At 43.0% G+C, this 9,684-nt stretch overlaps 1 pseudogene; it reads right to left on the reverse strand.

Moving 5' to 3' along the window:
- Positions 1-452: 452 nt before the first annotated feature.
- On the reverse strand, positions 453-4,587 carry LOC121474009 (annotated as a pseudogene).
- Positions 4,588-9,684: the final 5,097 nt, after the last annotated feature.

Below are 9,684 nucleotides of genomic sequence, written 5' to 3' on the forward strand. Positions count from 1 at the left end.
GTCACCCAGTCCTTGCCAGTCTCCAGGGCTAATTTAGTTAAGGTCTCCTTTAATGTTCTGTTCATCCTCTCTACCTGTCCTGAGCTTTGAGGCCTATATGCACAATGTAATTTCCAATCTATCCCAAGTACCAGTGCCACTCCCCGTGTTACCTTAGAGATGAATCTTGGGCTGTTGTCTGATCCAATCTTAACAGGATTTCTTGGTCATGGTCTGTGCTGTTTCACGTTTGGTGGGAAAAGCCTCTGTCCCTCCTGAAAAAGTTATCTACAAATACTAGTAAATAGTAAATACCTGTATCTGTATTTTCCAGGTTTTACCTCAGTGAAGTCCACTTCCCAGTAGGCTCCTGGGTAGTCCCCTCAGAGCCGGGTGCCCGGGTTAGATCCACGGGCGGTGGCATTAGTTAACTGGCATGTGTGGCAGCTTGCCACAATCTGCTCGATTTTTGCTCAACAGTCTTTAATAGTGATCTTTGTGTATTGTATGAGGTCTTCCTTGTTCCCATCTTCCTTATTCCCATATGAATACTCCAGTTCCTCTGGCAGGATAATGCTGGAGTCTGCAGCACTCCACCAGCCGCGCAAGCACTGGGTCATAGGCAAGCGTTTGATCCAGTGTAAATCAGCATCAGTATAGTTGGGGGTGTCTGGCAGGGTCAGTGCCCCCGGATCGGGTAGCGTGGCTGCTAAGACCTGGGTCACTGAAAGGGCTGCCTCCTTTGCTTTCAAATGGGCTAGCCCGTTTCTCCTGGCTACTGGTGTGTCTGCCTTTTGGTGTCCCGGACAATGGATGATAGCTAATGCCTTGGGCAGCCAGAGGGCCCTCAGGAGTTCAAGGATCCCTGTTTTGTTCTTAATAGTCTTTCCCTCTGCTGTCAGAAGCCCTCTCTCTCTGTAAAGGGCTCCATGGATATGAGCGGTGGCAAAGGCGTACCTGTTGTCGGCGTAAATGTTTATTCATTTACCTTCTCCCATGGTCAGCGCCTTGGCCAGTGCGATCAATTCTGCCCATTGAGCCGACATTCGGGCTGCCAGTGGCTCTGCCCAGATTGTCTCCGTTTCCTTGGTTACGGCAGCCCCCGCATATCTGACTCCTTCTCGGACAAAACTGCTGCCGTCCGTGTACCAGGTGGCGTCTGCATTCGGCAGTGGCTAGTCCTGGAGATAGCTCTGATTCTGTGCACCTGTGCCAAAATTTCTTGACAGTCATGCAATCCCAGTCTGGATTAGGGAGTAGCATTGCTGGATTCAGGGTTGTTGGTGGCTTAAATAAAATTCTGAAGGGGTTTAGCAGTAGGCTCTGATAATGGGTCAGATGGGCATTGTTGATCCAGTGGTCTGGGGGCATTTGAGTACCCCTTCAATAGCATGTGGGGTGGTAACATGCAGTTCTTGCCCCATGGCCAGCTTGCCTGTGTCCTTGACCATAGTGGCCACCACGGCAATAATTTTTAAGTATGGGGGCCATCCAGCAGCCACCGTGTCCAGCTTTTTGGAGATATATAGGCTATGGGTCTCTTCCTGGGACCTGTGTACTGGACAAGGACCCCTTTTGCCACCCTGTCTTTCTCATCCACATACAGGTAGAAGGGCTTGGCTAGGTCAGGCAACCCGAGAGCCAGGGCAGACAGCAAGGCCTGTTTAAGGTCGTTAAAAGCTCTGTTCATGGCCCCTGTCCATTCAAAATTTTGCTAGTGCCTGGTGGCCTCATAGAGGGGTCTGACCATCTCGGCAAAACCCGGAATCCATAATCGACAGAACCCTGCTTACCCCAGGAATTCACGTACCTGGTGGATGGTTTGTGGCTGTGGGATCTTTAAGATGGTTTCCTTCTGTGCATCCGTTAACCATCTTTGTCCATCCTTTAATTTGTACCCAAGGTAGCTCACCTGTGCTCTGCAGATCTGGGATTTTTTAGCTGAGGCCCGGTATCTTAGAGCCGCTATTGTCTGGAGCAAGTCCCTGGTGCCTTGCAGGCATGTGTCCTGGTCCTCCGCCGCCAACAGGATATCATCTACATATTGTAATAAGGTCAAATGAGGGTGCACGGAATGGAACTCACTGAAGTCTTCGTGTAAGGCCTCATTGAAGATGGTCAATGAATTTTTGAATCCTTGTGGTAGTTGAGTCCATTGATGCCTTTCTCAGGGCCCGTCCATTCAAAGGTGAAGAGGTCTTGGCTCTTGAGTGCTAAAGGCAGGCTGAAAAAGGTGCCTTTTAAATCTAATACCGTATACCAAGTTTTGTCTGGAGGCAGAGTGGAGAGGAGGGTGTATGGGTTTGGGACTGTAGGATGCATATCCTCTACTCGCTGCTGGTTGACTTCTCTTAAGTCCTGGACTGGCCTGTAATCATTAGAGTGCGGTTTCTGAACCAGCAGCAAGGGAGTGTGTTCCATGCCGATTGGCAGGGCCTTAATATGCCCGAGTCCAGTAGTTGCCGTATGTGGGGTGTGATTCCCGTACATGCTACGAGAGGCATAGGGTATTGACAGACCCTGACAGGGTCTGCCCCTGGCTTTAGTTCTATGTATGTGGCCGGTCAGTGCCAGGCCAGCCCAATTCCCCCAGTTTCTGCCCACACTTGGGGAAATTCCCACAGCTAACGGTCAATGTCAGTCATTGGGGCTGATGGTGTTTGGTGGAGACGATACTCGTCTTCTAAACTCAGGACAAGCACTTGAATAGGGTGCCCCTCCTTGTTTAGGACTTTTGCTCCTTCAGGGTGGAAGCAAATTTGTGTCCCCATCTTGGTGAGCAAATCCCAACCTAACAATGGGTAGGAACACTCAGGGATGACCATGAAGGAATGGGATACCCGGCCCATGCCGAGATCCTCAGTTCTTCAGGTAGTCCATGAGTACTGTTTGGTGCCCGTGGCCCCTTATACCCATGAAGTCTTGTTTGCCAATTTCCCTTGGGGTTGTAATAAAACCAAATGTTGTGCCCTAGTGTCCACTAGGAATTCAACAGGTTGCCTCTCCACTCTAAGAGTTACCCTGGGCTCGGGGAGGGGTGCCGAACCCCAACTCCCCTAATTGTCCAGGTCCTCCGTTTACAAGATCTTGGCAGGGGCCTAAGATCTTTTCTTAGGGCAGTCTTTCACCCAGTGGCCCTTTTCTTTGCAAAAAGCACATTGGTTTTTGTTCAGCTTAGGGCACTCCCGATGGGGACCAGGGCCATCCTCCTTACCTGTCCCTGAAGCCAGCTTCTTGAGGTGTCTCCATCTTTCCTGTGGGTCATCCATGGTTGTAGCTAGCAGGATCTTGGCCAGGTTTCAGGTCTGCTGCTCACTTAGTTTGGTTTATTGTTCTTCTGGACTTCCTCTATTATTATAGGCTCTTGACAGTGCTACTATTACTGAGTCCTGCAAGCTCTTCTCTCCTAGTCTCTCTACTCTTTGCAATTTCTTTTTAATGTCCAGAGCGGCCTGGTTAACAAAAGCCATGATAATTGCGGCCTTTGTTTCTGGGGCCTCTGGGTTCATAGGGGTGCACTGCCTAAAAGCCTCCACGATTCTAAGAAGGCTGCTGAACCCTTATCCTTACCCTGTCTTATATCATAGACCTTGGCCAGATTGGTAGGCTTGCATGGCAGCCTTGAGACCTGCCATTAGAGTCTGGCGGTAGACCCAGAGTCTCTCCTTACCTTCAGTCAAGTTGTAGTCCCAGGTGGGGCAGGATAAGGGGAAGGCAGCATTTATGAGGTCTGGGTTTTGAGTCAGCTGTCTTCTCCCAGGACAGACTTCCAGGCTTCCACCTGAATTCGTTCTCTCTCTTCGGTGGTGAGGAGAACCTGAAAGAGCTGTTGGCAGTCATCCCAAGTAGGCTGGTGGGTAAAGAGAACAGTATCTAAAAGCCCCATTAGATCTCTCGCATTATCAGAGAACTTTGCAATATAACATTAGCTGTCCGCCAGTCTCGTCATGGGGGATGGGGCATGGCGGGGAGAGGAAGGGTGGTGGAGTCGGCCAGCCCGCATTTGGAGGTGGGGCCGCCCGGTGGGTCCCTACGTGTGTCCCAGCTGCTGACCCGTGCACAGGGACTCCCTCATCAGGGAGGGGTGGCGCCCCTTCTGCAGGCCCCAGTGCCTCCAATGGAGGGGTGGAAGGGGGAGGGGGTGCCCAGTAGGTCAGCGGGAGGATCTGGTCCTCCGGGGAGGAATCCTGGAAGACTGGATAAAGGGGTTGGGTCGTAGAGTCGGTCTCCTTCTCGGCTTTCCGCAGGGCTAGAATCTTGGTAGGTCCTGCTTTGGGGGTGTAAAAATGGTTTTATCCAAGGAGGGGGATTCTCGATCATGTCCTGCCAGATCAGGATGTAGGGCACCTGGTCAGAGTGACCGTCTGGCTTGTCCCCGAAGATCACGGCCTTAACCACTTCTCCATCTTCAGGAAGAGCATGGAAGTCAATTTCGCCTCCATTCTAGTGGTTTCTGGCACTGCCTCGCTTCTGGAACAAGAAAGCTATCGTTGCTGTAAGTTCCGTATCGAAAGTATCATCTATGAATCTCAAGAGCAGGCTGGACTTGCCCACGCCACTCTCACGGATGATGAGGATCTTCAGAGTAGTCAGCACGTCCTCGTCCATCCTGACCCTCCTCCACTCTGAGCCCAGCTAGCCACACGGTCGGGTTCTCAACTGTCCCCCAGGGAGCGGAGCCCGCGCATGTGCAGCACTGCGCATCGGCCACCTTCCTTGCTCCCGGCACTGTTTAGGTTGCGCAAGCCCGGGTCTCCCCAGTTCCGCCTTCTAGTCTTATAATTCAAGAGAAAATAACAATGCTGTTAAGTGGAATCATTAGTGCTACTGATACATAATATAATTTCAAAGAACAGTTACAAAACTACAAACTTTGTTGATTTAACCTGGATTTCTAAGAGCATTGCCAGAACGTGACTCCATTTTAGTCTGTGTAACTAATTGGAGATGTCTCCTATCTTTGTTCTCATCTGCAGTTGAATTAAAATGATAATATATAAGCATGAGTGGCATTTTTCTTATGTTGAAACTGGTGATGTCTTAAACATATTTCTGGGTTCTTTTCCCAACTTCAGAAGAAATAAAATTATCAACTTTCAAAATATTTGGGGGGAGTATGGCAATTAAACACACAGATAAGTAAAATGTTTACTGACAATTTTGCCAGTGGATCAAAAGCATTTCCTTTCAAAGTTTTATCTTGAGACTTTTGTGTCATAATTTCTAGATCTATACATATCTGGTAAAATATGTTGAGAAAAATGTTAGCTTGGAAGAGGAAACTATTTTGTGATTTAGTTTTTAGAATGTGGATACTAGAGAATCATTCATTTGGGTTTTGCCATCAGGACTAAGCAGTATCTAAAGGTATTCTGGAATCACTGATAGACCTGAAGTCTAAATATAGAAAAGACAAATGATGTGAGAGGAACAGAAACAGAAAGTAGGAAAGTTGTCAGAAAGAAAAAAAAATATTAAATAGGTGTATGTGTGTAGCAGAATCAAATTTGGTATTATTTATTTCTTTCTAACTAATTTCCCTCTCAATCTCCATCCTATTCTGGCTGTGAGTGGGATATAATATGTTGAAAAGTGAGAGGACAGGACTTAAGTTGGCCAATTAAATTTCATGTAATTTCAGAGACCTCTCTCCAGGGTTAGGTTTATGGTAACTCTGGGATTGGCCTATAAACTGCAGGATACCAAGTACATCCCCTTTACTGTCCCTAACCCTAACTCTAGATTTGAGAAAGAAAAAAAAAGGATGATGTGTATATATGCATGCATATGCAGTGGACTATTATTCAGCCGTAAAGAAGAGTAGGAAAAAAAAAAAAAAAGAGTAGAATCGCCATTTGCAATGACATGGATGGAGTTAGAGAGTACTAAGCGAAATAAGCCAGTCAAAGAAAGAAAAATACCACACGATTTTTCTCATATGTGGAATTTAAGAAACAAAATGAGCAAAGAGAGGAAAAGAAAGAGGCAAACTGGGAAAGGGACTCTTTTTTTTTTTTATTTTTTTTTATTGGAGTTCAATTTGCCAACATTTAGCATAACACCCAGTGCTCATCCTGCCAAGTGCCCCCCTCAGTGTCCATCACCCAGTCATCCTAACCCTCCGCCCACCTCCCTTTCCACTGCCCCTTGTTCTTTTCCCACAGTTAGGTGTCTCATGTTTTGTCATCCTCACTGATATTTTCACTCCTTTTTTCTTGGGAAACTGACTCTTAATTACAGAGAACCGATGATTACCAGAGGGAAGGTGGGTGGGGGATGGATAAAACAGGTGATGGGGATTAAGGAGTGCACCTGTTGTGATAAGCACCAGGTGTTGTATGGAAGTGTTGAACCACTATCTTGTAGACCTGAAATTATATTATACTATATGTTAACTGGAATTTAAGTAAAAACTTAAAAAAATAAAGTTAACCTAGTTTATTCTGGTTTAAAATTAAAAGTTTCTTTTTGGTTGATTCAGTTTATTTTGGGAACTTCTACTGTATGTATATCCATTCACTTACCCATCAGTGGATACTTGAGTTGCTTCCACATTTTAGTTATTGGAAATAATGCTGCTATGAACATGGATGTACAACTTCATTCTGTTTTTGTTGCCAAATAATATATTCTGTTGTATGTGTATGTTGTGTTTATCTACTTATCAGTTGATGGGCATTTGGTTCTTTTATGTTTGGCTATAATGAACATTTCCAAGTATACACAAAATTACAAAGAGGAATATAATGAACTCACATATACCTATTACCTAGATTCAACAATTGTGAAGATTTGTTACATTTGCATCTTTTTTTTCTAACTGAAATAGTTCAAAGCAATCCCATTTCATTTTGTCCCTACATACTTCATTATCCATCTCTTAAAAATATGGACCATTTTTTACATCACTTAAATACCATTATATAGTTTAATTTTAAATTTCCCTTCTTATCTCTAAAATATTTTTTAATATTTTTATAGTGAGTTTGTTCAAATAAAAAACCAAACAGGCTTTACACACTGCATCTGACACTTGAATCTCATGTAATCTACAACTGTTCCTCCACCCTCTCTTTTTTTCTAGGCACTGTTTTTTTTTAAAGAAACTGTTGTCCAATGTGTTATAGTTTCCCATATACTGAATTTGTCTGTTTTCTCATCTATCTTCTTCCTCTATTGTCTGTATTCCTTATAAACTAGGAGTCAGCTCAAATGGCTTAATTATTTTCAGTTTCAACATTTTTAAATTTTATATATTAGTTTTAGTTTCAACATTTTTTCACAAGAATACTTCATAAGTAATACTATGTACTTCATATTCCATTCCATCAGGAAATACAGATCTCGTTTACCTTTTTGAAAATGGCTCTATAGTTGTCCAAAATCGTTTACTTAAAAGTTTGTCACTACTCCCTTCATTTTGAGATGCCATCCTAATTATATACTTGATTTCTATATGTATTTGTCTATTTGGGGAATTTACATTCTGTTCTGTTGGTTTGCTTATGTTCCAAATTGCTTTGAATATATTAATAGCTTTATAATATTTTAATATTGATAGATCTAACACCTCACTCCCCAGCCCTCATACACACACACACACACACACACACGGCTCCTCATGCCCACCCACCCCCCCACCTTGGCTCTGGCTATTCTTTATGGAAACATATTTTTTGTATGATTTTTAATAGTAAGGTATTTGGTTTTTCTTTTTTTTCCCCCATCTTCCATTTGCTGTGTTAAGTATTTCCTAATGAGAAGAAGTTTGATTTTTTAGGGTTTAGAAACCACTTAGGATATCATAGGACTTATCACATGTACATGTTTATTATCTTGCCAAGTTAAAAATCCCAATATAATGAAGAAATATGAAGGCATATAGTACACTATTATTTCTTGTTTTCTTTGGTACAGAAATATTGACCATCCTTTCTAATTTAAATTTAACATAAAAATATTCCACATTCACTATAGATTTGCATTATTCTGAGTCAAGATTAGACCATGTGGTGATGTATTCATTTGGCTCTAGCTTGGGCCTCCAGGGGTGCAGATGATGTCATACGTGCCTCAGTAGGTGTGCATAACAAGAGTGCCCCCATAGACATCCTGAGTCACCCACTAAGAAGCTCAGGAAAGAAAGACAGCACCTCTGTTTGGCACTAAGTCAATGGTTGCCCCAAGGACTTGCCTGTAACCGTAGATTCACTAGTGGGTGGAAGATGAATTCCATATGGCTCAGGGTCCCCTTCATGTTCCTGTACAGATGACCATTTCCTTCCTCCCTCCTTCCTCATCATTCCCTCTTCTTTTCATTTGTATTTTTTTTTCTTTTTCAGCTAAAGTAGGTCATTTTGTATTGTTTCCTGTTTCTTGCAGATATTTTGTAGCTTGTTTTCCATTGCTTTAAACATAGTAACCATTATAGTTTTATGACTTGTGCCTGAGAATTTCTAAATCTGAAGTTTTTGTAAGCATGTTGCTACTGCCTATTACTTATGCTTATTCTCTCTTAGGTAACTTGTTTCATTCTGCATTTGATTCTTTTGACTGTGAGAGATTTTCCTTGGATAATTATTGAAAGAACCCTTTGAGGCTAAGGATGGAAGCACATTCCTAGGGAACACTTGCTTCTGCTGGGCATTTGGACAGAATCACCCACACTCTATGAGGCAAACCATTACAGTTCAAATCCAGATGGAGCAAATATCATTTGAGCAAAAACAGTAACAATGTTCTGCTCACTTCTCTAGGTTCTTGCTTTCCATTAGATTTTGCAGTAGTAATTCCTTACTCTCTTACCAGCTTTTCAATACTTTTGAGGACATGCTTTGTTTTTAAAGATTTTATTTATTATTTGAGAGAGACAGAGATAGTATCAGAGAGTACAAGCAGGGAGGAGAAGCAGCAGCAGGCTCCCCACTGAGTAGAGAGTCCAATGTGGGGTTTGATCCCAGAACCCTGGGATCATGACCCGAGCCAAAGGCAGACACTTTGACTGAGCCACTCAGGTGCCCCAATGCTTTTTACATTTTGTCAAAGATTTCAGTTTTTAGCAGAAAGATTGGTCTGAATAACATAGGCCTCCACATAAATGGAAACAGAATGTGAGTATAGATTTTTGTCTGAAGTTAAGGTGTCGGGCAGCTCCAGTGGCCCAGTTGGTTTAGCGCTGCCTTTGGCTCCAGTATGATCCTGGAGACCCGGGGTCGAGTCCCGCGTTGGGCTCCCCGCATAGAGCCTGCTTCTCTCTCTCTCTGCCTGTGTCTCTACCTCTCTCTCTCTCTGTCTCTCATGAATAAATAAATAAAACCTTTTTTAAAAAAAATTTAAAAATAAAGTTAAGGTGTCTAAAAGTTCAGAAAAAAAAATTGTTAACCATAATTTGTTAATTATTTGTTAACAACAAATAATTATTTGTTAACTATTTGTTAACAAATAACAAATAGTTATTTGTTAACAACCTAATTGTTAACCATATTTTGATTTTACCTTTGGTGTAAATGATTTAAAAATTTCCCAATCACCTAGAAGATTTCTATTCTAATTCTAACATTCTTATTGACCCCTTTAATATTTATGAATGGACTTTATTGAATCTTGGTGTTTCTCATGAGGCAAATAATCATAATGCACCATAAATAATATCAATGGTCACATTTTGGAGTTAATAAGTTTTTCCTATATTCTTTTCTTCCCACA

Source organism: Vulpes lagopus, chromosome 12, assembly GCF_018345385.1.
Source record: "Vulpes lagopus strain Blue_001 chromosome 12, ASM1834538v1, whole genome shotgun sequence".
Classification (NCBI taxonomy): Eukaryota; Metazoa; Chordata; class Mammalia; order Carnivora; family Canidae; genus Vulpes; species Vulpes lagopus.